General features: G+C 48.2%; 1 long non-coding RNA gene across 1 annotated transcript in view; it reads left to right on the forward strand.

Moving 5' to 3' along the window:
- LOC311605491 overlaps nt 1–27,549 on the forward strand; it is a 123,868-nt gene that overhangs the window by 2,567 nt on the left and 93,752 nt on the right. The window lies entirely within an intron of this gene.

Consider the following 27,549-nt stretch of genomic DNA (forward strand, 5'->3'; position numbering starts at 1 on the left):
AGGGCATGTGCACGTACGTGTGTGTGTGTGTGTGTGTGTGTATGTGTGTGTGTGTGTTTCAGTTTATAAATAGCATATATTGATAGCTAATGGCAATTTTCAATGCTGTGTCTTAGTGCATCCTTCAACACTAATTTTGGAGCACCTGAACACCTTCTTCTTCTTGTCCCAAGGGACTGATGCCTTGTGAAGGTCAGGTATACTGGCTAGCGCAGAGCTTTTGAGACCCTGCCCTGTGCTCCAAACAGATGGTGATTTTTAAACCGAATGCTATTCTGGTGTACTGACTTAGGAAAATTATCTTAAAATAGACTTGAATGAGCAGAGGCTGCAAAAATAAGCTGTCAGCTTCTTTTTTACTCCTGGGGGGGGGGGCGGGGGAAACAAAGCTGTCAGCGATTTCCACACGTTGAGGAATCTGTGTACTTTCTTATTTTAGAGAAAGCTTTTTTTAGTGGGACTGTAATTGAGTCCCCTTACGTCTTCGAGTGTCAACAAATTACCATCTGTTCTAGAGACACTCAGTTGTGGAGACCAGCCTTGCCAAATACCAGGGAGCAACTGTTTGCTGCTGTGAGTGAGCACGCTGAGCATCTGGGCCTGGCGAGCATGGGCCAGGAGCCGGCCCCCTGGGCTCAGGTGCCCTGTGAGATCTGGGGCCTAAACTCTGCTAGCCAGGTCAGCTCAACCTTAGGTGCCTTTGCCAAGGAGAGGTTTGACAGAGCCTGGGGTATCTTCACATAGCATAATGTTGAGCGAGAGGATGGATTTGGAGATGTTGGGGCCACTGAAGCAAGAGGTGACCTTAGCCAAGCCGGTGGGGCCCCGTATGAGTGAGTTCAATACATACGAATGGTCACAGCTCAGCAGGCTGGATTTGGAGGGCGTGCATAAAGTGCTCAGCTTTCTTTGCAAGGTAGGTTCAGACCCCAGGGTTCAATCAGTCCTATCATGTCTGTGGGTGTTGCAGGTAAGGATTTATATACCCACAGACATGGTATAAAGCCAGTTCCCCAGGAACACCAAGGAACACCTGAACTTGATACACGCTTCACAGCAGGAAGTGTGATGTGTGGCAGGAACAGAGAGCCAGGGTCCTTGGCCTGATATGTCAACAGTGTTTTCTGTGAAATGATCTCAGCATGACGAGGGGGCTGTAATGCTCAAGCAGAAGCTGAGCTGTGACCTCCTCTTAGAGAGAGGCCTCTTGTATATGGGACTCAGAAATGGCACCTCCCTGAGTGGGGACTGGGCACACATAGGTCCCCTTTGGTGGCTAAATTGTGACCATCCAGGCTGCTCATCCATCCTAAGCCCCTCTGACTGCCAGGTGGCTCTGTGTACTCCAGGGAAAGAGGGTGGACCAGGTCTCCTTAAAGTGGAAGTGAGTTGAGCGGCTTCAGATGCCTAAGCTGAGTCCTGTTGCATGCACCTTCCCCAGAGAACGTACTCAGCTTTCTATGTGCATGGAGCAAGCCCAGGCAGCCCCGCCAGTGTCTTCCCTACAGCAGACTACTCTCCTATAGGACACCAGATTACTCTGCTTTCTCGTGACTCTGACTTCTTTCCCTGTTTTAAGCCTGCCATGTTCTATCAAAGTAAAGGAAATGGCCGTGTGTGCTGCACACACAGGCACACACTCCCGGCCTGGGCAGAGTGACATCTCTGAGGACGAAAAGGAAGCAGGGAGACCAGGGACTAGATGGATCTCCAAAAGGCTAGAGTCTCAGAGGATTCCCTCAACCTGGGCTTCTGTCAGCCACTGGCTTTACTGAGCCGAGTCATCCAGGGCACCCATGGCAGTGGGGGCTGCATCTGGCAGAGACCCTCGGTGACTATCAGGCCTTGGTGGCACACATGGTGCCTCTGGCCCTTCACATCCAAGGCGAACTGTCCAGTTCTCTGGAGGTGTCACGTTAGCTGCTGAATCCTTTGAGCTGGGGCTGTTTGTGAACTGCTGTGGGAGCTGTGTGTCCTCCATCAGGAAGGCTTTGTCCAAGGCCAAGTGGGGACTGAACCCATAGGCTGTTTCCACCCTCACGTATCTTCCAGTACAGAGCTCAGGAACTGCCAAGAAAAGCCCCCAAGTTCCTGAAAAGCTACAGTGTGCTCTGGGTTCTTCTAGACCCTAAGGGTGTAAGCAGTCACCTCCTGCGTGCGTTTATGACCTCAGGCACCTAAAGCACACCATAGAATGTGTGCCTCTTAGGTATTTTAGAGAAGTTTATAAAAAGGACACCGTCAATAAATCTAAACCTCACACATGCTGTCTTAGGAGGTAAAAAAAAAATAAAGAATAAGGATGTAATATCTGACAAATACAGTGGGCACATCAATGGCACTGTGATGGCCTTTGATTCTTAAAAGGCCCACGGCTTAGGTAGGTCTACCTGTGGACCATTCACTGTCAATGGGGCCAGGCAGCTCACCACCCTGTGCCTAGGACAGGAGATGGCTACCCACCTCAGGTGAGAAATGGCTCAGCGGTTAAGAGCACTGGCTGCTTTTCCAAAAGTCCTGAGTTCAGTTCCCAGCAACCACATGGTGGCTCACAACCATCTACAATGAGATCTGGTGCCCTCTTCTGGAGTGCAGTTGTATATGCAGGCAAAACACTGTATACATAATAAATAAATATTAAAAAAAAAAAAAGAAACAGTATGGTAGTGAAGAGAGGCTTGGAGAAAAAATAGCACACACTATTATGTTTGTTAATATTGTGCAGGGCATGTCATCTACAGCGCATGCACGGGCTGCTTTCATAGCTATTCTGGGATGCCTGTGGATGGCCATGGGTTAGATGAGCTATTTTAGATGGTTTGAATGTCTCCTAAGAGTTCATATGCAGAGAGCTTCATCCCTAGGGTGTTGGCATTAAGAGCTCGTCTCTTTAAGAGGTGAGGCCAGATAAGAGGTGAAAGTGTTCTGGGAACACTGCTCTTGTGAGGGGCTAGGGACCCCAAGTTTGATCCCTCAAGAACTTGTTGTGATAAAGGACTGTACCTGGTTTCTCCTCGTGTTCTGTCTTCCTCTGTAATTCCTCCTCATGTGCTCCTCCTGTGAGGCCACCTAACAGAGGTGACTGCAGCCAAGGTACCTCCCAGTGCTGCTTCCCTACTGTCTAGGCTTTCCATCTCCAAAACTGTACATCAAACAAACCTTAAATATATATATATATATATATATATATATATATATATATATATATATATATATATATATATATATACGCACACACATACATACCCAAAATTCCCAGCCTCAAGTATTTTGTTATAGCAACAAAAGCACCTGTAGTCTGTGGCTCAAGTGTACCATCACTGTTGGTGTATGTGTGCAACTCTATTGGGGCTCTGCAGTGTGGGCCTGGCTCCTCGGGGTTCTTAGGCAACAGGGCATCAGTGGAGACCACGCCTCACACCCACTCCTGACCACAGAGGCCTCCGTGTCCTTTGTTTCTTCACACTCCTACCTCGAACTTTATTGAAAGAGTTGACAGTTTCTCCTTATTTTTCCTACTTAAGACTCAATATCGTCCTCCCATCTCTGCACTGGGGAGTTTCCTAGGGCACCCCCATTTCTTTGGGTTTGTGTGGGCAGTTCCTAAATAAAGGCAAGTCCTCCATGAAGGTCTGTGGCTGCTGGTGACCTCATACATTTCAACTCCTTGAGCCAAGTGCTGAGGTGGGGATGTCCCCGGAGATACACCCCCAGCCCTCATTTTCCTGAATAAAGTGGAAATGCTATAGCTTAAGTGGTATAGAAGTCAGTTTTATTCTCACTGTGACAAGAGCCTGAACACTGAAGTTTAAGACAGGAAGATGCATTTGGGCTGATGGTTCCATTATTCCGCCGCGGGTATGGTAAAGGAGAACTGACCACACCATGGTGGCCGGGAAACGTGGACCGGCAACAGGAAGGGACCTGGATGATTGACAGCCCCAAGCCAGGCCCCCAGTAACCTGTTTGTCCAGCCAGGCTCTGCCGACCTGCCACTGTTCCACCACTTCCTTGTCGCCCGTCCCAATTTTGAACCCAAGAGTCGGACTATTGATTAGGCCAGAGCCTCTCCATCTGTTCATCTTGGGTGGGACCACCCTCGGAGACAACACGGGGCTGGACGTTACCAGTCTCTTAAGTATCTCTCAGTCCAATCAAGCTAACCGTCACATGGAGGCTAGAGGCCAGGCTCCCTAGGCAGAGAACTCACACAGCTAGAACGCTGGCATGCCCCTGTCGGAGCTACTCTGCAGACTGAACTGGAAGGAAAACCTTTTGCTCTGACATTTGAGATCAACTGGGCAGCACAGTGAGACCTCGTCTCAAAAAAAGAAAATTAATTAATTAAGTTAAATGTAAAATTAGAGAAAAATGCAGGCTGGGGAGCTAGTTTACTCAATTAAAATGCTTGTTGTGAAAAATTGTGAGGAAACCAGGCACGGTGGTGGATGCATGTGGTACCAGGGCCAGGCATGGTGGATGCATGTGGTACCAGGGCCAGGCCTGGTGGTGGATGCATGTGATACCAGGGCCAGACATGGTGGTGGATGCATGTGGTACCAGGGCCAGGCATGGTGGTAGATGCATGTGGTACCAGGGCCAGGCATGGTGGTGCGTGCTCATGGTACCAGGGCTGAGAAGGCAGAGAAGAGATTCCTAAGCTTGCTAGCCAACTGGCCTAGTGCATTTGGCCAGTTCCAGGCTATTAGATGACCCTGTCTCTCAGAAACAAGGTGGGTGGCACCTGAGGAACAACACCTGAGGTTGCTCTCTGACCTCCACACTTAGACACACACTTATCCACCATACGTATGAACATGCGCACATGCGTACAGATTGTATGCATACATGCACACACCAAAAGGAATGTGCATTTATTTGGCACTGGAAGTAACATGTCTAATTGAACATGCAGGGGTTGTGGAGAGGAAGGCTTGGTGGGTAAAAGTGCATGCCCTCAAGCAGCAGGAGTTAAGTTTGAATTCCCAGCACCCACAGGAAAAGTCTGGCTGAAGGGTGGGTACAGAAGGTTCTGTGAGCCTGCTGATCTGCCAGCCTAGCCAAAGCCTCAAGCTTCTAGGTCAGCGAGAGACGCTGTCCTCTAGGAGGAAGGCGGATAGCAATAGAGGAGGACACCACGTGACACCCTCCTTCCTCTAGGCTCCGAATGCGTCTACACAGGCACACACATCCCCACCTCCATGTGCATGCACGCCCTCCCCCCAACACTAGCTAAAAGGCCGGGTTGGACCAGCAGGTGTTCTGACCTGACCTCTGGCATTATGGGCTGGCTTAGGAGCTCGAGAGCCAAGAAGCTGTCTGCAGTCCCTTGTGATTGCGTTGGTGCCTGTGAGGAGCTCCCTGGAATTCCTAGGGCTTGTTCTGCAGGTGGAAAAGCTGAGATCATAAAAGCAGACGGCTCTCTCTTTCTCTCCCCTAATTAATGACGGATTGCAGCACGAGGGCGTGGGCTGGGTGCACCCCCTTCTATTTTTTGAAGCCGTGTTTGATGGCTCCAGGATCCAGGGATTGCATCAGGAGCTCAGGTGTACTGCAGTTCCCGAGAAGTGTGCTGATTGTGTAACTCCACGCCATCACATGGACCACACTTCAGGGAGCCCACATACATCATCTCACCTGGATAGGAGAAAGCCCAAGGTCTGTCTCGTGCTCAAGGAGGAAGAGCTGTGACTGGGTTTGATCATTACGCTAAGAAACTTCAATATAAAACTGATTTAAAAAGAAAGTAAATGGAAGCCAGGCAGTGGTGGTGCACACCTTTAATCCCAGCCCTCAGGAGGCAGAGGCAGGTGGATCCCTGTGAGTTCGAGGCCAGCCTGGTCTACAATGCGAGTCCAGGACAGCCAAGGCTACACAAAGAAACCCTGTCTTAAAAAAAAAAAAACCAAAAAACAAACAAACAAAAAAAGAAAGCAAATGAATGCCCAGAGTCCCTTCATTTAAAATGTTTACATCTTCCTGCTGTGTGTGTGTGTGTGTGTGTGTGTGTGCATGTCTGCCTGTCTCTGTGTCTGTGTGTCTGTGCCTCTGTGCATGTGTGTGTGTGTGTGTGTGTGTGTGTGTGTGTGTGTGTGAGTGAGTGTGCATGTCTGCCTGTCTCTGTGTGTGTGTGTGTGTGTGTGTGTGTGTGTGTGTGTGTGTGTGCAACTGTCTGTGTCTGTGTGAGTGTTCCTCTGTGCCTCTGTGTGGGTGTGTATGTGTGTGCACTCGCGTGTGTTATATATTGAGGCCAAAGGTCAACCCCAATGTCTTTCCTTGAGAGATATTTACCTTGCATTTTGAGACACTGGCCCTGGGACTCACCAAGTAGGCTAGGCTGGCTGGCCAGTGAGGCTCCCGTATCCTCTTGTCCCTACCTCCACAGTGCTGGGATGACACTCGCATGCCACACAACAGCGGCTTTGAATGTGGGTTCAAACTCAGTTCCTCATGCATCCAAGGCAAGTGCTTTATTGACTAGGCTATCTCTCAGCCCCCGTGCTAGTTTTTGTAGTTTTGCATGTTTCATGACAGTCTCACTATATAGCCCAGCCTTGGCTAGAACTCCCTGTGTAGGCCAGGTTGGCTTCAGACTCCACCCTCTGCTCAACGTGCTGGGATCACAGGTTTGAGCCTCCTGCCCTGCTTCAGCATTTAAAACCTGATGGCAGAATAGCATAAACAACTTTGGTCGTGGGCTGTAGGTATTGTTGTCTGGCCTTGGAATCAAATGGGTCAATTGGCCAACCCTGCCTCAGTTTCCTGGCCAATGGGTTGGGTGTCATGAGGGCTAGGTAGATCCATGGAGGCTAGCTGCTTGGCATTCTGCCCAGGTGGGTCTCCATTGGCCAATACCCCCATCACCACGATGCTGCTGATGCCTCTCTGTGCTTCCAAGAGCAGATGAATGCACACACACACACACACACACACACACACACACACACATCCTGTGAACACACACATGTGTAACCATCCCTAGCAGGACATGCCTATGAATAAGCATAACAGAGCATACTTGGCAGAGGGCAGCTGCTTGCATCTCATGAGCATTGGCCCCTGGGGGAACCACTCAGCTGCCCAGGGGCTTCCCAGATCTTGCTATCCTGACAGCCATCCTGGATATTCTGAGGCTTTGCTGTCACTCCTCAGCCATGGGTGGCACTGTCGTGGATAAGCAGTTTTGATCCCCTGTAGCACTGCTATGATTGCATGCTGGATCTCGTGCTGCCTCGAATTTCCACTAGGAGTGCCTCTCTCTCCAGACCAGGAGCAGATGCCACTCCAGTGGGTCCTTGAGGATGTCCACTGTTTTAATGTGCACTTTCATGATTATTATTTATGCAAGGATGTCCAGTGTCAATGTATCTTTATACTTTATACTTTACTTGTAGTAGCCAACCCCTTTTGTTCTGACTCAAGACCAACCCACCAACCAAACCCAACCAAACCAAAAAAACTCAACCCATACACTCACAATTCCTAGCACTCAAATGGGTACCTTACCAAACCTGTATGCTTAGGTTAAAAAAAGAAAAGAGTTTTCAACTTGATTCCTTAATATTGTTCCACAGTATAGAATTTCCTTTTCTATGACATTAGGATTCAAACCCAGGGCCTCACAATACTATGGAATCGAGTTACCACTAAGGTGAACCCCAGACTCTGAAACTGTAATATTTTTACACATGAATGTGTGTATGTGGTGTGTGTGCTTATCTGTGTGCATATTTGCATGTGTGTGTGTGGGGGGGGTGCATGTTAAGGCCTAACGCTGATGTTTAGGCTTCTCCTTGCTCATTCTCCACCTTGCTCATTGAAGTAGGTCTCTGGATAGAGCCTGTAACTTGTTGGGCTGGCTACTCTAGCCCACCAATTTGGTATTTATATGTGCTCTGGGGATCTGAATGAATTCTGGTCCTTATGTTTGGATGGCAAGCACACAGAGCCATCTCTCCAGACCAGTATTTTTGAAGTCGTCTACAATCCAAATAATTAAGTATTAAGTCTTTCATCTCAAAACTGCTTATTGAACTGTTAATGAACCCATGTTGGATTCATTATGTCTTTAGGCTTTAATACTCCAACAGTAAACAAATACTGAAAACTCTCTTGCCTGTGTGGTGGATGGCTCTTACCATAATGCCTGCGTGCTTCCTCCAGGGGGATCTCCAGGGTCACCCTTGGATGCAAGGATCCCCACCCCCACCCCCGGCCTTCACCAGTATGACTATGCTCTAACTGGGACAGCATGGCCCAGGGGAAGCGCATCATCAAGGTCTCAGGCCCTCACTCCCAATGGTGATTCAATGATGCCAGGTCATATGTGTCCATATCCCCCCAGCCTGGCTGTGGTCATGTTTAGGGGCTGGGACCGTGCCTGAACCGCCAAGGATTGAGACTCATGTCTGACACACAGACACAGAGCAAGGTGTCCCATAGGAGGGCAGTGTCCTGGATCCTGAGGGATGTCTTCAGGGTGGCAATGGGTAAGCATGAAGTCCCAGGGCTGTCCCTACTCACCACCGGCTCCCGGCTGGCAGCACCACCGTGTGTGAGTTCCCTATGTGTTCTCAACACTAACCTCTCACGGGACGAATAGTTGGCAGATACTTCCTTTTAGTCTGCAGGCTTTGTACCCTCCATCCTTTTCTTTGTGGTACAAGAACTTCTTGGCTAGATGTTACCCCATCTGTCTACTTTTTACATTTTTTTTAAGAAATGTACTTATTTATTTATGGAGCCAGTGAGATGGTTCACCATGGCTAAAAGCACTGGCTGCTTTCCAGAGGCCCTGGGGTTGGTCTCTAACACCTACGTGGCAATTTACAACCATATGTCACACCTGTTCCAGGAGACTCCGACGCCCTCTTCTGGCTTTGTCATGAAAGCCAGTATACTGCATGTTTGTGGTGCACAGGCACAAATGCAAACAAAATAGCCATACATGTGAGATAAAATTAAACCTCTAAAAACATTAAAAGTATTTATTTATTCTGTGGGGTGTGTGTGTGTGTGTGCATGTGTGTATGCATGTGTGTGTGCACGTGTGTGTTTATGTGGGTGCATATATAGACATGCACATGTGAAGGCAGAGGCCAGCCATGGGTGTTGTACCACAGAAATCATCCTCGTTTTTTTTAAGACAGGGTCTCTCTGTGCCCTGGAGCTCTCCAAGCAGGGACTCACGTGGAAGGGCATAGCTTACCTCTAGGCTGGGCTGGGCATGCGGTTCAGTGGTAGAGCTTGTTCTGAGCATGCTCTGAGGGATGTCATCATAGGCAAAGGAGCATCTGTGGCTTCTCCAAGCTACCTGGCTTGTTTGATGAGACTCAGATTGCCTTGGTTACTACTGATGCTCTCCATAGCAGTGGGAAATAATGGCAACGGGATAGCGCCACCGGAGACACGTACAGGCCTCATCACCAAGGGAGACTGGTGGGGGTGGGTTATTGGTGGGACCAGGAGGAAGAAGACCAGCTGAGTGGATGGGACCCTGGGGGAGAGAGAGTATGGATAGACAGGGGACCTAGTGGAATAGAGGCCGGTAGGGTGGCAGCTCCCAGCATGGGCCTGTCTTCCTGGGTTCCTCTGTAGGTGGTGGCATGTAATGTTAGAATCCAGACCTGACTGCTGCATGGGCCAGAGCTTCTGCAGGAGGTACTGTGCCGTACCACAGGCCTGCCAGCAGGCCCCCTTCTGAGACATTCTGTGACTGGTGAGCTAACAGACTTCCAGGGGTTCTCACCTGGAGAGTGTGTTTATATCCAAGGGGATATTGGTGGCCACACATCCTGCTCCGCACCCTTTTCCTCACCTCCTGCCTGGAAATCATAGAACTTGGCTGCAGAATCTTGTGAAATCACCAGCATCCTCAGAGAGCTAAAATCAGGGACCTCAGCATGGGACCAGGTGGGCATGATTGCTTCAGAGACCCCCACCATACTGTGTGTCTTGAGCACTGGGGCCTGAACTCCTCTCAGAATTCCTGCCATGCTGGGATGGTCTAAGTGACTTCTTCCCCACATCAGTCCATCTCAGCGTCCCTCTTAAACATCACACCAGAGACCTTTCATGCCCTGACCCTGGTCCTCTAATTTGCCCTCTTCTGTCTCTCTCATGTGACACTCATCAGCTGTAAGGATTCTCACTCATGGTCCCTTGGGAAGTGAATGAGTTCAGCCACCTTGCTGGCTCCCCCCCCTGCCTATGTCTGTCCCAGATGCTGTTCTTTAGAGGCACAAGCCTTCCCTGGTGTCAGAGCACTGCTGTGATTGTGAGCCCTCCCACTGCCTGCCCATGCCCACTCCCACCCCCCTCCCCTGTTGGAAGGAGACACAAGCCACCAATACTGGTGGGGAGTCTGAGGTACTCCAGGGAACTGCCCTTTGTTCCCACTTAGTGGCTTGTTTTACACCCTCACATGCTTGACTGATCTGAGTCACTTTATAGAAGTCATGGTGACTTCAGGGTGACTCTGCCACATTCCCAAGTTACTCTCAGATGAGTTACTAACAGCCTTGGGGAGGGCCCAGAACTGCTGGGACACACACAAGGTATCTCTGTTGTCTACAGGCAAGGTCTGCTGTGGATTAGGTTGCCTTCTGAACCGCCCCCTGTACTGTGGGTCAGCATGAAGCAGAGGAAAAGGGTAGGCTTATTGGGAAAGGAAAGTAGCGAGCTGGGGAACTGGCTGCACTTCTGGCTGCCATGGATGCACACCCACCACGTGGCCAGCTTGCTGGGGAGAGGGAGGTGATAGTGGGGCTGGCTGTAGCTCTGGGTACCCGTGGATACGTGCCCACATGGCTGTCCTTCCTCCATTTCATTCCCTGGACAGCTTGCCCTGCTCTGCTACAGGCACAGATGGGCCAGGCTGATGAGCGCAGGGCACTATGGACAGTATGTAATGGAGTGGGGTGTGAGTTTCTAGAGCTGTCTGGACAGAACCAGCCACCGCTGACACCCCCGCTGACTGTGACTGTCCTGTGCTGGTGTGTGGTTCTTGATCTTGCTGAGGTCCAGGGCCCCTTGAGACCTCATCAGTGGGACCTTCTCATTGTCTGAACTAAACTTGCCTTTTCCCAAATCCACCCAACTCAGAATTTCCCCTGAATAGCCACAGTTAAGGACAAGAAGGAGAGATTTTCTAGTTGACCCAGACTTGTGTTCCTTCCTTTAGCTATTAGACCCCTAAAACAATGTCCCCAAGGAACTGGAATCTCCCCAGGAATCTCCTGCTGGAGGAAGGAAGAGATGGAAGCCTGGTGCCAGCCAGGGGAACTTGGTTCCTGGAAATAATACCCTATAGTTCTAACCACCTTGCAGGCCAACTGCTGGCAATGATGATGGGCAGGGCCACTCTCCCACCAGGCCTGCATAGCTGCACAGCCTTCTGCCTTCTATCGAAACCTAACCCTCCTGCCAGGTCCTTAAGATGGACCAGGGGGTGGGGGTGGGGCGGGAGTTGTCATGGAAATATCTTTGTCCCTCATCCCAGTGTGGCCTCAGGGACTGCATCTCCCTTCCCCACTTTTCCATTGTTACTTGTTTCTTGAATTGGCACATTGGACTGATGTCAGAGCCTCTACTGTTAGGGCTGCCAGGGTTCACGCTCTGACCTGAACAACTCCGGTAACACCACACAGACTCATTTCCTAGCCAACGCAGCCTCAGAGATGGGCTTGACCAACCACAGGAGAGACTTGTCTCGAAATCACACCCAATGTAGAAGGTCATGGGTTTTTGATCGTCATTGCCAAGGGAGAGACAGTAGCGTTGGTGTGGTTCAGAGCATTGGCAGTAGTGGTTCAGAATACCCTACAGCCTGTTAGTTCTAGAGTAAAGCCTTCCAGGAAACAGAAGTTAACCCATCGCTGTGAGTACATGACCACTGGATACTGGGGCTCCCAGTAGCTCTAAAGAGAGATCATTTCTAGTTCGTATCTCTGAGTAACCACATAGAGGCCTAGCTCCAGGCTGACTCAGAAAAGCAAAACTGTTTCAGGCAGTCTGGTAAGATCTGAGCAGAGATAAACCCCTTGTGTTTCTACACCTGTCTATCCCCCAAGTGCTGGGGTTACAGATGTGCACCACCCCTCTTGGTTTATTCAGTTCTAGGGATCTAACACAGGGCTTTCTGCATCCTGGGATGAGCTTCAAGCCCTATTCCCAGTTAAACTGTGTAGTCTGGTGCTGTTAGCTGTCAGGCAAAGTGGTACATACATAACTATAATCCCAGCTATTGGTGGCAGGGGTGGGGGCTGAGACAGGAGGATTGCTTAAGTGCAGGAGTCTGGACAAAATAATGAGACTGTCTCAAAAAAAATTAAAAGGAAAAACAACACAACACAAAACACATTCAAAGCTGCCAAACCTCAAGGTACATGATGGAGCAGCTATGCTACAAGATTATGTCACAGTGAAGAAGGACTATTTTCATTCTACCTTCCTCCTCCTCCTCCTCCTCCTCTTCTTTCTCTGCTCCTCCCCTCTCTTCCCCCTCCTCCTTCTCTCTCCCTTCTTCCCTCTCTCCCTCTCTTCCTTCCTTCCTTCCTTCTTTCCTTCCTTCCTTCCTTCCTTCCTTCCTTCCTTCCTTCCTCACAATCTGTCTTGAACCAATGCTTTTGTACAACACAGTAGGCACGGATTTTACAAAAATTCTCTTCCGCACCCTGATGCAGCAAGAATATAGGCCCATCTGTGTGCTGAGTGTGTCTCTCGGTTGCTCTCAGTAACATTGTCAGGCTGCTTGTAGGCATCAGGTCCACAGACCACAGTGGCATGGGCTGGCTGCCCACACAGTACTCCCTCTAGGCCAATTCCCATTTCAGCCTTTAACGGTCATTCCCTTGTTCCTTTAAACAAGCACAGCAGTCAAAGCAAGCAAGCAAGCAAACAAACAAACAAACCTGCCATCCAGAAAGTCCTTGCTCAGACCTCATGTTCTGAGCCATCAAGGCCCGTCCTCGCTACTCTTGCAGGCATTGTGAGCTGAGAGTGAAGGGCTCTTGCTCAAGTTTCTCAGGGGTTCTGGGCACCAGGCAGCCTGGGAATGTTCCTGTGGTCAGGGACCTGGAGCTGATTTCTGTTCTCGAGGTGATACACTGATCTTTTTCTCCTCGTCTGATTTTCCCTCCTCCACTTTCTCTTCTTCTTCCTCCTCCATCTTTCCCTCTTACTCCATACTGTCCTCCTTCTTCTCCTCCCCCACCCCCCTCCTCCTCTTTGGTGTTGTGACTGGAACCCAGTGCCTCCTGCCTCCTGGCAAGCTCTACCCCTGAGCTCCATGCCCAGCCCAGACTCCTGATTCTTAATCATTAAAGATATTTGGTGTCGCAGATACTCAGAATATGAAGGCTCCTAGGCTCCACAGTGCACAACGTGAGAGCTTCTGTTGGAACCGCCTGGCCAGGGCCTTCCTCAGAGTCCCTGTGCTCACCCATGCGAGCCGCTCCCACAGCACCAGGCCAAGTACTGAGGGCCCATTTCTCTCTTGGAGTTTTTTCTGTCATCCTGGCCTGGATGAGTTTGTCCAGTGTGGTGGTGGCTGGAAGGACTGCTCCAGGCTCCTTGGGAGGGTGGTAACCCAATGCTGAGGCTCTGACAAGGTCTCTGTCTGGCCATGTACTGTTCTGTTTGGGTTTGAGGTTAAGCTGATCCTATAAAGCACAGCGGGCTGTGTTCCATGCCTTGTTTCCGGGAACAGTTTGTGTACTGATGGCTTTACGGCTTCTTTTGACATTTGCTGGAGTTCTTGTGAAGTCATGGGGCCGGGAGTTCCCTTGGCTGGAAGGCTTATGGCAACAGACACCGCTTCTGCAGGGAACAAGGAGATCTTCAGATGCTCCTCCTGTTTCGTGTCATCTTTGGAAATTACACTCTGCTGGGGATTGGTTGCTTTTATTAAGTTGCCAAATTGATTAACGTAATAAAAAATGAGCTTATCATCCTTAATAGCTGTGTCATCTGAGGCTATAGCTGGTCCCCACTTCTGAGGTTTCTGTTTGTGTTTCGTTACTGTTTTTCTGGATCCGTTACAATTTTATTAGTTTCCCCCCCGCCCCCCCCCTCTGCCTCGGTTTTTCTAGACAGAGTCTCTCTGTATTAGCCTTGGCTGTCCTGAACTCGCTTTGTAGACCAGGCTGGCCTTGAACTCACAGCAATCTGCCTGCCTCTGCCTCCCGAGTGCTGGGATTAAAGGCCTGTGCCACCACGCCCAGCTCATTTTTCTAATTTTTTTTAAAGTAAGCTTTAGCTTTGTAATTATTTTCAAATGTATGTTTGCTAGATGTGATTTCTTTTATTCTCTCTATGTGTCTCTCTCTGTGTGTGTCTCTCTCTCTTGCTCTTGCTCTCGTTCTGTGTGGTGTGTGTGTGTGTGTGTGTGTGTGTGTGTGTGTGTGTGTGTGTGGTGTGTGTGTGAGTGTGTGTGAGTGTGTGTGTGTGAGTGTGTGTGTGTGTGTGTGTGTGTGTGTGTGTGCATGCATCTGTAAGTGGAGATCAGAGATCAACCTAGGGTGTTGTTCCCTAGGCACCTCATTTTTTGAGGCAGGTCTCTCTCTTCCTGGCCTGGAGCTCTCTGAGTATGCTAGGCTGGCTGGCACAACAGAGCTACAGAGATGCTCCTGCTCCACCTCCCCATCACTGGGATTGTAAGCATGAGCCACCGTGCCTGACTTGTTAAAAACATGGGTTCTGAGAATCACGTGCAGGTAATTATGTTTCTAAAGTGAGCACTTTGCCAACCCTGAATCTTTTTTCCTACCATGTTATTAATTTTTAATCTGAAGCAGAGTCCCCTTTGTGTGACTTCAAACATACTAAATTATTTAAGATTTACATTGTAGCACACACTTTGTCTCCCTGGATTTCCACGGGAAGGCCATCAGGGCACTCTCCACAGCAGCCTGGCTCCCCAGCTGACGCACAGGCAGCTCTTGGTAGCTGGCATCTCTCCCAGTTGACTGTCGGATTGCTGAGAGAAGAGCCTTAGATCTCACTGGGATAGAGGAACTGAGTTTACAACAAACGAAGCAAGAGGCTCTTCCATCGACAAGTGGTGCCTGTGGAAATCCTACATCTAACGAGACACTTACTGTTGGAATACGGTACTGTCTGTGCTTGGAAACAAGGTACCCCCGCCCCAAACATAAACCAAAAAAAAAAAAAAAAAAAAAGAATAGAAAAGAAAGAAAGAAAAGGCTACAAAAGACAAACACGCCAGCAAAGAAAAACACTTCCTGGATATAATATTTTTATTTTTTATTTATATAGAAAACCTCAAAGACTCTTTAAATCTCTGCTACCTTATTTTCCAGGGTATAAAAAATTAACTGCACATTTATATATGAACATCAAATAATTTAGAAAATGAAAAAAAATTGAAGTTTCAACTACAATAGGCCCAAGTAAAATGTTACAACAGATACCTAAGGGGAAGTCTGAGAAGTCTACTGAACAATGCTATCCAAGAAAGACATTTCCAAAGGCTTGAATACTTCGAAGAAGTGTGTCCTGAGTCTCACTTGGTTAGAAGGTGAAATAGTACAAAAACATAGGCTGTTCTCAAAGCAAACTGCAGATCCTGTGCAAACTTAGAGACTATTCCAGCAAGGCTTGCCTAGAAATTGAGAAGTTAATTCTCAGAGTCACTTGGAAAGACGAAAGGTTGGTGTCAGTCAAAACAATTTAAAATGTTGGGGGGCCGATGGGGATGATGCTAGCACCACCTGATCCCAGACCTCCTTTCACAATTACAGTAATCTCCTGGTGCTGTTAGGATGGGAGGGTGGGGATCTGAGCCCACCAAGCATCACAGGCCCAGTACAAGCTAATTGGTGTCCCCAAATCAGCTCTTTCCCCAGCACTGAGTAAAGTGAGGGTAGCGGGGAGTGTCAACCTTCCTTACTTTGTCCAAGTTTAGACTTATTCAAAATTATCACAGACATAAAACTTTAGAAAAAAAAGGTCTTTGTTACCTTAAGGTAGATTCTGTGCGTGCGTGCCTGCGTGTGTGTGTGTGTGTGTGTGTGTGTGTGTGTGTGTGTGTGTGTGTGTGTACACGCACACCCACATGCATGCATTGGAAAGCTAGAGGAGAAAGTAGAGCCTCCTCCCTTACCACTCTGCTTGCTGCTTCAACTCTTTAGGCTGGCCAGTGAGTTCCAAAGATCTGCCTGTCTCCACCTTCACCGGAGCTGAGCTTAGAGGCCTGTGCGGACACACTCAGATTTCCATGTCAGTGCTAGAGATCAGAGTTCCAGTTCTCCAGCTTGCTCAACAAGCTTTCTCTCTCTCTCTCTCTCCCTCCCTCCCTCCCTCCCTCTCTCTCTCTCTCTCTCTCTCTCTCTCTCTCTCTCTCTCTCTCCCCCTCCCTCCCTCCCTCTCTCTCTCTCTCTCTCTGGTTTTTCAAGACATGGTTTCTCTGTGTAGCCTTGGCTGTCCTGGACTCACTTTGGAGACCAGGCTGGCCTTGAACTCACAGCGATCTGCCTGCCTCTGCCTCCCAAGTGCTGGGATTAAAGGCATGCGCCAACACTGCCCGGCTTGACAAGCTCTCTTATTCCAATCAATTTCCCTAGCCCACCCTTTTTATTACATAGTACACAAAAAAATCAGAAAGTATAAAAATTGATAAAATGATTTTTTTCAAAATGTAAATTCTTTACTCTTCAAATGACACTCAATGTTGGGTATAAGGAGGCTGGACCAACACTTAGGAGTTAAGAGCATCTGATGCTCTTGTGTAAGTTCTGGGCTCAGTTTTCAGTCCTGACATGGTGGCTCCCAGTCACCTGTAGCTTCGGTTCCAGTGCATCTGACACCCTTGAGTGACTTCCAAGGGCACCAAGTGCACGCATGGTTAGCAGACATACATGCCAGGAAAACACTTACACACAAAGAATAGAAATAAACATTTTTTGAAGTTGGGTGTATGGTTCTGTGCAAGCCTGCAGTTTCAGCCAGCACCTGCAGGACTGCAGGAGCAGATTTAGAGTAGGAGACCTGCATTTGCTTCACAAGGAGACAATGTTTAAAAAGGAACAAAGCAAATGCAAATAGCCAAAACACTATGAATGTAAGTAACATTAATATAATTCCTGATTGTTTTGTGGTTCTTCTCACTGTGTGTAGCTTATTTTATATATGTGTAATGTTATAAATGTATATGTAAAAATATTTAAAAGAAATAAAAAAGAACAAAGTAAGAAAATGAGAGAGTGATTGATAGGAGGATGGTAAAAAGTATTAGCAATGCTGGTTTCTGACAAGCCACTGGTAACCACGGTGTGCAACTGACACATAAAATTAAAAAGGCAAAAGCCACTATTTGCAAGTGGACAAATCATGTGAATAGAACAGTTTATCATAGAGGATCTATCCATGACCAACAGAGACACGAGGGTATGCTTGATGCTGTCACCTGGGACAAGCCGACAGAGCTGTAGCGAGCTGTCACTGCACTTCGCTGTGAAGGGAATACAAGCCAGCAACAGCAATAGCAGGGCCTCCCGGTGGGACTGTAAATGCTGCAGACACACACACACACGCACACAAACCTATTTGTGGCAGTTTCCTAGAGCTGAGCATGCATATCTATTAGATGACCCAGTTTTTCCACTCCTTGGTCTTTGCCAAAAATAAACAGAATGCACGTTTACATGAAGACCTGTGGATGAATGCTCAGAAGGAGCTTCTTTCCCAATAGCCCCCAAACACTCTCAGCATCTGCCGGCAGGTGAACAGATAATTGCTTTCTGGCACGTTTAAATAGAGGACTCAGGACCAAACAGGAATGAAGAGTGTAAGTATGGTGGCACAGGCCTGTGATGCCAACACTGGGAGGCAGAGTCAGAAACAGAGGTTTGGGAGTTCAAGGCCAGCCTCAGCTACATAGTGAATTTGAGGCCATTTCAGGCTACATCAGAATGAAGTTTTGGGAATAAATAATGAGGTATGAATACATCAGGAAGCAATCCCAAACTGTGCTGTGCTGAAACAAAATAAAAAGAACATATACCCTTTTTTCCTGGCCCCCATTCCCAGCCATGGCAGGCAGCATGCTACACTGGCCCCTAGGAGCTGAGCTGCTGGAGTGACTCCCAGGACTGAGAAATTTGAAGATACAAAACTGTTTATCAGTTGCCCTGGTTAGTTTCTATTGTCTACCTAACACAATCTAGAGTTAAACAGGAAGAGGGAAACATAGCTGAAGACTTGCCTACATCAGATTAGCCTGTGGCTCTGTCTAGCAGGCTTGATTGCTAATTGGTGTAGGAGGACCCAGCATATTGTGGCCAGCGCCATCCCTGCGCAGGTAGCACTGGGCTGTGTCAGGAAAGCTAGCCGTTCCTGGGCCAAAGAGTGAACCAGTAAGCTGTGTTACCCCCACCCCCACCTTTGACCCCCCCCCCCCAAAAAAAAAACCAAAGCCGTGGTTTCTGCTTCAGATTTCTGCCCTGACTTCACTCAAGTGAACCCGGAAGTGTTAAGCTGAAATAAACCCTTTTCTCCCCAGATTGCTTTGCACTGTAGTGTTTATCACAGCAACAGGAAAACAATCTAAGATGCCAGTGGACCTAAATAAAGCCAGGGAGATCATCTGATGGACCTAAGATATTCAATAGTGTCATATGAAGTGTCACAGAGAAGGCCAGTGACATGAGCAATAAAGGAATCTTCCAGAGCCTGGCTGTGGTGGCTCACGCCTTTAATTCCAGCTCTCCAGTGGCAGAGGCAGGTGGATCTCTGTGCGAGGCCAGTCTTGTCTACAAAGCGAGTTTCAGGACAGCCAAGGCTATACTGAGAAACTCTGTCTTGAAAACTAAAACCAAAAAAACCAAAAACCAAACCAACCAAACAAAAAACCCTTTTAGGAATTCAGAAGATGAGGAGAGAGAAATTATTAACACAGTTGAGAGGGATGGGAGCAGTTTATACAGTAGTCAAGGTGGGGAGCTGCTTGGTCTTGTCTTGTGGGCCATTTGTGCTGGGTCCATATCTGCACAGATACATTTTGCCACTGTGTCAAGCAGTACAAATTGCAAGTTGTCTTTCTTAATGCTAGCCACCTGGGATAAGGTGCCATGAGGTCATTAGGTGTTAGGCTCTGAATGTTTGTGTAAGATAACAGGCAGGTGGATCTCTGTGAGTTTGAGGCCAGCCTGGTCTACAAAATGAGTACAGGACAGCCAGGGCTATTACACATAAAAACCCTGTCTTAAGAAAAAACAAAAAACAAAACCAATATCATATATCACTGGGTGTTTGCATGTGTGTATAAGTACGTGTGTATGTGTGTGTGTGTGTGTGTGTGTGTGTGTGTTGGTGTGTGTGAGTGTATCTATACCCTACATGTGAGATCAGAGGATAACCTTGGGAGTTGGTTGTCCTTTTCCTCCCTGTTGGGTAGGATCTCTCTTTCTGTCCTTCACTGTTGCATACACCAGGCTAGCTGGCCCATGACGTTGTGAATACTGCAGTCACTATTCCCTTCTCGCCATAGGGACACTGGGATTACAGGCATGTGCTGCTGCACTCAGCCTTACATGGGTTCTAGGGATTTGAACTTGGGTCTTCGTGCTTGCACAACAAGTACTTTGCACACTGGCCATCATTCCGGCCCCATCTCCAGCCATCAGTCTTTCAAAAGACAAGTTTCTTCTGGCTGGTAACGGAGAGGGCCACAAGAGAGAGGACACCTGTGACTGGCTTTGAAGTGGGTGTGGGACAAGGATCTGAGCCAGAACGATCTCAAGGGGCTGAGAACAATCTCTGGCCTCCAACCAGTGAGAAAAGATGAATTTAAGGGCCTGAATCTTGCCATCAGGGTGAATGGGCTGGAAGTGGCTTCTCTCCCTGAGCCTCCAAATACAAGCACTTGACTTTGGCCCCTGTGAGACTCTGGGCAGAGAAACTAATTGACCCACATGGACTTCTGACCCACAGACCCGGCAGATAATACATGGGTGTTGTTGAAGCCTTAGGGCTTGTTATATGGCAATAGACGTTTATTGTTTGTTATGGAGAGATAGGGAGCGAATACATAGCTTTGAAAATATAATTCAGCCATAAACTGTTCTGTTCCTTCCCATTTTTTATTGCTGTTTCCTAGAAAAACAAGTCTTATTTAATTAAAAGAAATCATTAAGTGTGTCTGTGTGAGTGCACTCTCATGTTCGTGCGCCGTGGTATGGGAGTGGAGGGCAGAGGACAATGCTCCTGAGCCGCTTTCCTCTGTCCACATGTGGGTCCCAGGGATCAACTCAGGTCACGGGGGTCCTTTTCGGTTGTGAGAAAGCTCAAGTGTGTGTGTGTGTGTGTGTGTGTGTGTGTGTGTGTGTGTGTGTGTGTGTGAACATGGGTGCAAGCGCATGTAAAGACCAGAGCAATGTTGTTTCTCAGGACAACCATTCACTTATTTATTTGTTTACTTTGAGCTAGGGTTTCACTATGTAGACCACCATGCTGGCCTTCAAACCACAGAGACATTGCCTGCCTCTGCCTCCCCAGCACTGGAATTGAAAGGATGCACCACTATACCAGCTTCATCTGACTTTTTTTTTGAGACAAAGTCTCTTCGAGGCCTGGACTTGCCGATGCCCTAGGCTGATTCCTAGTGTTGGCACTAAAGCAAGGGATCATGTCTGTCTTTTTTTTTTTTTTTTAACATGAGTTCTGGAGATCAAACTCAGATCTTATTGTTTGCATGGTGTTGTGGTTATGTCAGGATGATGGGACTTAGAGTTACCTATTGCTTAGACTAAGCTAATCGATATGGGACGAATCACCCAAAATGTGGGCAACACTATTCGAGGGGCTGGGATCCTGGGCTAAATAAAAAGGAAGAAGCGAGTCGCATGCTAGTTTCATCCCTTTGTCCGTCCTGACTGTGAATACATTGCCACTAACTACCTCATGTTCCTGTCACCGCGCCTCCTGCCACAGGGGACTGTGCGCTGGAACTGTGAGCCAGGGTGAGCCTTCCTTTCCACAAGCTGCTTTTGTCAGGGGTGTTGCTGCAGCAGTGACACAGTGACCCATATGCACAGCAGGTATCTGACTCCCTGAGCTCTGCTCCCAGCCCCAGCTCTCTACTCTCTAGGCCCCTTTAAGAATTCAGGTAAATTCTGTCCCCAATGTCCTATAGCCAGTGCCATGCATTGAGTTTTTCTGAAGATTCAGAATGTTTTGTGGTAGAGTTTCAACAACAACAACAGCAACAACAACTCATCAAACATACACTATACTACGAAGAAAATGCCTCTCACTCCTCAGAAACCACTAAGTGCCTACTGAGTCTCAGGGATGCCAGAGCCTTGGCGTCATCTCCCTTTTAACTACCCTGTGGTTCCAACATGAGTGTGGATGGCAGGTGTCCCACTGTCGAGGAGGAACCCTTGGACACCTTGAACTTGGGCTCACACCTCCCAACAGGTGCTATGGCGGGACCACCCCATCAGTATAGAAATGGGCAGCCATAACCACCATATGGGCAGAGCAGCTGGCCGTGTCCTGTAGCCCTGATGGTGGCTTTCGGCTTGATCTTTAGTGCATTGTGCAGTTTTCCAGGGCCATGGAAGGAAAGCATGTGGTTGATTGGTTCCTTCCTTCCTTCTTTCCTTTTTGGTTCTGGGGCAGGTGTGACACAGATCTTGGAAGACACGACCATGAAACTGGGCTCTTTCCTACAGTGCAGCATCACGGGATGTCTCCAGAAATTCAGAGCAGCACGTGCCCTCAGCTTCCTGAACCAGAATCCACATTTTAACAAGATCCCCAAGCAATTCATACACGTGTAAGCCTTGACAGTTCTCACATCTCAGTCACCTTCCACTCAGGTACATTTTGCTTTTGGATGAGGAAGATATAGAGACCATGTGTGTGCATTGTTGTTGTGTGTGCTGTGTGGTATGTGCTTGTTAGTGTGGCTGTGTGCATGATGCATGTGCACATGCACTGAGTTCATACATGTGTGGAGGCCCAAGGCAGGTGTTGGATGTCTTTCTGGAATGAATTTCCACCTTTATGTATTTATTGGGGTAGGTTCTCTCACTGATCCTGAAGTTGGCTGATCCAGCTGATGGCCCATGAAGTCTCAGGATCTGCCTTTTACTGCAATTTTCTCCAAAATTGTGCTGAGATTACAAATATGTACAGCCATGCCCTGATTTTCATATAAGTTCTAGAAATTGGATTTAGGTCCTTGTGCTTGCAGGACAGGTGCTTTATCTACTGAATCATCTCAGATATGGATACTTTTAGGGATCCCTGGGGGGGGGGTGTCACAGCAGAGTGGAGGCAAGAACCTTCATCTACGTGGGGGATCTTTACTTGGATTTTCCAGCCATGAGTCCCATGTGTCCTGGCTGAGCCAAGGTCAGCAAGAAACTTACTTTCTGGGGAGTTGCACAGTTCTAACTCTGTAGTTCTAACACCAGGGTACTTTCCTCTATTTTCTCTGAAATTCTGAGAAGCTTTTGGAAGGTGTGACAAGGATTCTGACTCAGGCTTGCTCTGTGGCTAGGCTGGGAAGAAAATGAAGATTTGGTCCTTGCTCTAAGAAAGATGGGGGTCTGATGTTAACAGGAAGGGGGCTTGTTGGAAGGAAACTGTCAAACCCACAAGAAGCACACTTTATTTAACAAGCCCTTGTAGAAGGTATTCTCTGTGAGGGCCTCTGTTTAGACAGTTTATAGGCATGTGCTGTTAAAGTCTTTATCACTCTCTGTTACAGAAGCTCTGTTTGCCCATGTAGAGTCAATGTTAGGCCTCTTGGTTTGGGTACATACAGTATAAGGCAGTGGTCCCCAACTTTTCTAATGCTATGACCCTTTAATACAGTTCTCCATGATATGGTGACACCCCCCCAACCATAAAATTATTTTGTTGCTGCTTCATAACTGTAATTTTGCTACTGTTATGAATTGAAATGTAAATATCTATGTTTTCTGATGATCTTAGGTGACTCCAGTGAAAGGGTTCGCAGACCCCCAAATGGGTCATGACCCACAGGTTGAGAACCACTGGTGTAAGAGCGCATGCTCTGTTCTCTTTATTCTCAACTTACTGTGCTCTGCCCATGTAAGGCTCGGAAAGGAGGCACGTTTGTGGAGAGAAGCCTGCTGGAGGGTGACAGAGAGCTGTGGCAGGGGTGGATGGAAGAGCAAGATCAGGGCTTGAGGGGGCTAGAGGTGTGATGTCACAGGGGTGGACATGGACAGAGATGATCTGAGTGAGGCTGACATGGTTTTTGGTGAATCTGATGAACAACATCTCCAGGACACAGGGGTCAACAGTGCACAAAAAGCGGCAGATTCTTTAGACCATGACACAGCCACCCCATTGCTCACAGAGTGTTTATACTCAGTGGAGCATGAAAACTTCTGGAACACTGATTAGCTTGGTAAGCAGCTCAGTGTGGGTGGGCACACTTCAAGGACATAGCTCTGTCCTACCTAGCACAGCCTGTTTATATATATATATATATATATATATTTTTTTTTCCTAGTTTACTCTTTGGAGACAACCTCATGAACACAAGAATTAAGGGTGCTTTCCACATCACCACTGCAGGTTGGACTTTGAGGAAGAGGATAATGGCCAAGACACTGGTTTCTTCCTAAACTCTAACAAGAGGCCAGGAGACTTTGCTCCCACTCAGAGATTCTGAACAAGATGTGTAGATTGGCGGGTTTGGATGTGAGGAAGTGTTCTCAGCTCCCATTTATGGCAGCTCCTTCCTGGCTTGGGCTTCCGGCCAGGGCCTGTCTTAGCTTATCTTCATGTCAGACAGAGTCTTCAAACCAGGGCCTGTGGCCATGTTTCCAGGCTCTCTGAAACCCCCTGCTGTAGGCTGAATGTGGCTCTCTCAAACCCGCGTGCTTGTGTATGGTAGTTAATGTGTTCATCGAGTGGTTGTGTTTCTCACTAAACTGGAGCTCATTCATTTGCTGGACTCTCCAGCAATGAGCTCCAGGGTCTGCCTGCTTCTGACTCCCCAGTGCTGGGATGACAGACCCTTGTTCCCCCACCTGGCTATGTATGATGGGGATCCAAACTCAGGTATCATGCTTGGGGAGTGAACACTTCCCCTACTGAGCATGCCCTCAGCACACGATGCTGAGATCTTAGCCCTGTGTTAGGAAGCAGAGCCTTTGAGAGGTCATCAGGTCATAACGGCGGCACCTCAGGAATGGGATTTGTGTTCTTATGAAAGAGATCTCAGAGAGCTGCCTCCTTCCCCAACATGCGGGGCACGGCATGAAAGCACATCTTGGAGTGAGGGAGTGGCTCTTCCTGACATGGACTCTTCTAGCATCTCGACTTAGCCCTTCTCAGCTTCTGAATCTTAAAGTAATAATCTGCCATTTTTCACAAGGCCCTTCAGCCTGTGCTGCTCTGGCATAGAAGCCCAAAGAGACCAGGCTCCATCTTCTCCCACGTTTCTTCATGTCACTAGCTATGGCGCCTGACATCAAACTGACTCATTGGCTAGCTCCCTATTATAATGTTTTCAGTTCTATTGCACCAGCAAAGTCCCTTTTTGCCATTTAAGACGACATGCTTCTTCAGGTCCCAGGCGCTAGGGCATGGGCATCTTGACTGGGGTAAAGGGACCCTTGATGGAGGAAAGTTGCCCCCGTCCCCACTGCACAGGGGCTGAGGCCATGCTACTGTGGCAGAGGCAATGTGAAGTACAGAATTTCTCCAGATTTTTGCTGTCCCAGAGGAAGGAAATAGTTGGTGGCTTTCCAATGAGAAAACGACTAAGCCCCTGACCTTGGGTCACAGTGATCCATACAGTTAAAGCATGGCAGTTTTCAGGATGGCATCTTTCCTTAGAGATAGCCTGTGACTCCTGAGCCTGTGAGCTACACAAACGCTGAGAGGTTCTCACTCCGGCGGTGGGGGGTGGGGGTGGGGTGGGGACCGTAGTATCCTCATATGTTTTAGTGGTGACAGCCACTAAAAAGGCCAAACCCACAGAGCACAGTGCGGTCACAGTGCTGCAGAGAGGAAGGGGACATCCAAGGTGAAGGAAACAGAAGTCTGTGGTTGACAGCAGTTTCAGGATGACTGACAGCATTTCTCCGGAAAAAACTAGCTTGTTGTGCTGTTGTGTAGCCTGACAGCGGCAGAAACCAGCTGAGGTACAGTGAGGGACCCTTAGCATCAGGATTTCTCTCTCTCTCTCTCTCTCTCTCTCTCTCTCTCTCTCTCTCTCTCTCTCTCTCTCTCTCTCTCTCTCTGTGTGTGTGTGTGTGTGTGTTGGGGAGTAGATCCAAGTTATTGCTACTGACTAATAAGCCATTCCTGAGTGTAGAGGCTTAAAGCTGTCATTTCACTGTCCTTGTTCTGTGGGTAACCTAGGCCAGCAGGGTTCTCTACTGGACTTCCAGGATCCATTGGCAGGTAAATGACAGCAGGTCTCACTCAGTGAAGCATCTGTCCCCTGGAGTTAGGTGAGAAACAGGGCAGTGGTCTTTGTAACTAGCTTCAGAGCCTCTCTAGTGGGTAGATGGACTTTTATTTTGTGTGTGTGTGTATTTTTTTTAAACATTTATTTTTATTTTCTGTGCACTGGTGTTTTGCCTGCATGTGTGTCTGTGTGAGGGTATCAGATCATGGAGTTACAGACAGGTGTGAGCTGCCATGTGGGTGCTGGGATTTGAACCTGGCACCTCTGGAAGAGCAGTCAGTGCTCTGAACCGCTAAGCCATCTCTCCAGCCCCTAGATGGACTTTTAAAATGAGAAAGTACCATATTTCTGTAAAGGCCAAAGTTTTCAAGCTTTGCAAACCATTTGGTCTCCCAACTCCACCCTGTCATGAGCAGGTAGCCGCTGAACAAAGCGGTGTGGCTAGGCTGTGAGAAAACTGTGCTTACGAAGTCAGGCAGTGGGCTAGACAGAAGCTCAGGGCCACCATTAGCATCCTTTGTCTTCCAGGCTGGCTCAGGTTACGAATAGTCACCCCTACACCCAGGCCAGGCCCACCTGTCACACTGTCCGTTAGAGTGGGTCACAGAGGGCTGTGACGTAGCTTAGTAGGAAGAATGCTTGCCTAGCACGCATGAGGCCCAGAGTTCATTCCTCACCCTGCCGGGTGTGGTGGTGTGTGCCTATCATTTCAACAACTGGGGAGTGGAGGCAGGAGGATTGGAAGTTCAACGTCATTGTTGGCTATATAACAAGGGCAAGTACAGCCTTGAACTAAGACTCTGTTAATTAATCAAGCAAGCAAGCAAGCAAGCAGCAAGCAAGCAAGCAGCAAGCAAGCCAATAAGTCACAGATTCAACCCAGACACAGTGTCTGGGAAAGAGAAGACAGGAAATTGCTTCTTCTACTCTCGTAGGTTCTGTCTGTGGCCCTCCAAAATACATCAACGAAAGGTAAACCAGAGAAAACAAACACGCATTTTATTTGTTAATGTAAAGAACATGCTAATATTTTGATTTGTTGTGAGATAACAGAAGAAGAAGCGAAACCCCAAAGCAGCAGTTAGGTCCCAGGCCTTCTGTGCCATTTTAACAGAATCAAAACACGTGCTGGGAACTGAGGAGGCAAAGGCAAGAGGATTGGGCCATAAGGGGAAATACATTGTAAGGAAAGTACAAAACAGAAGCTGCTGGAAGGAAAGTTCACGGAGCAGGGGCTGTTTGTGCAGAAGGAAGCCTGCAGTGTCTTTTCGGAGGTGACATCACCTTCATAAAGAGACATTTATGATTTTCTTTTCCGTGTGTTGGGAGGGCAGAGGGCCATTCTGTATTCACTGCATTTCACGGATACAGCTCAACACGAGCCTTCTCTGGAGCTGGCATATTTCAAAGTGGCAGAATGGCTGCTCTGAAGATCACAGGCTCACGATGACACTTAGGGATGACGGCTTTGTCTGGTGGTCTGATTGAAAGGGAATGCTACTCTTTCAATCAAGGGACAGAACGCACCTTGAGGTGGCATTTCCACAGGCCTGAGGTGGGTCTACTGACTAAGAGCTCCTAGAATACCACCATGCCAGCTTGGTTATTTGGTTATTTTCTTTTTCTGTGGGGGCTGGGAACGCAACCCAAGGCCTGGGCACTGCTCTTTTGCCCCGGGGTTCCCTGGTACTGTGTGCTGCTCCAGGCTAACAAGGCCTGGCTGTGAGGACTTGGTAGGGTGCTGTTCTCTGCCTGTGCCTCACACTTGATTTGAACTATCACACAAGAGACAGGAACCAATGACAGTTACTATCAGGATGTATGGTCATACTGGCTTTACATCTTGGGGTCAGGTGTCTTTGTCTGTCTACGCGTCTGCCATTGTGTGGCAGCTAAGGGTTGATGTTATCTACAACCCGTTATCATCATCATCTTCCTCTTCCTCCTCCTCCTCCTCCTCTTTTTTTTTTTTTATTTTCGAGATAAAATTTGTGTTGTCCTAGACTTGCTTTTAGAGACCAATATGGCCTCGAACTCACAGCGATCCACCTACCTCTGCCTCTCGAGTGCTGGGATTAAAGGCATGCGCCACCACGCCTGGCCTTAGCTTCATTTTTGAGGTGGGG

The sequence above is a fragment of the Acomys minous genome, assembly GCF_964271855.1.
Source record: "Acomys minous genome assembly, chromosome: 9".
NCBI classification, from domain to species: domain Eukaryota; kingdom Metazoa; phylum Chordata; class Mammalia; order Rodentia; family Muridae; genus Acomys; species Acomys minous.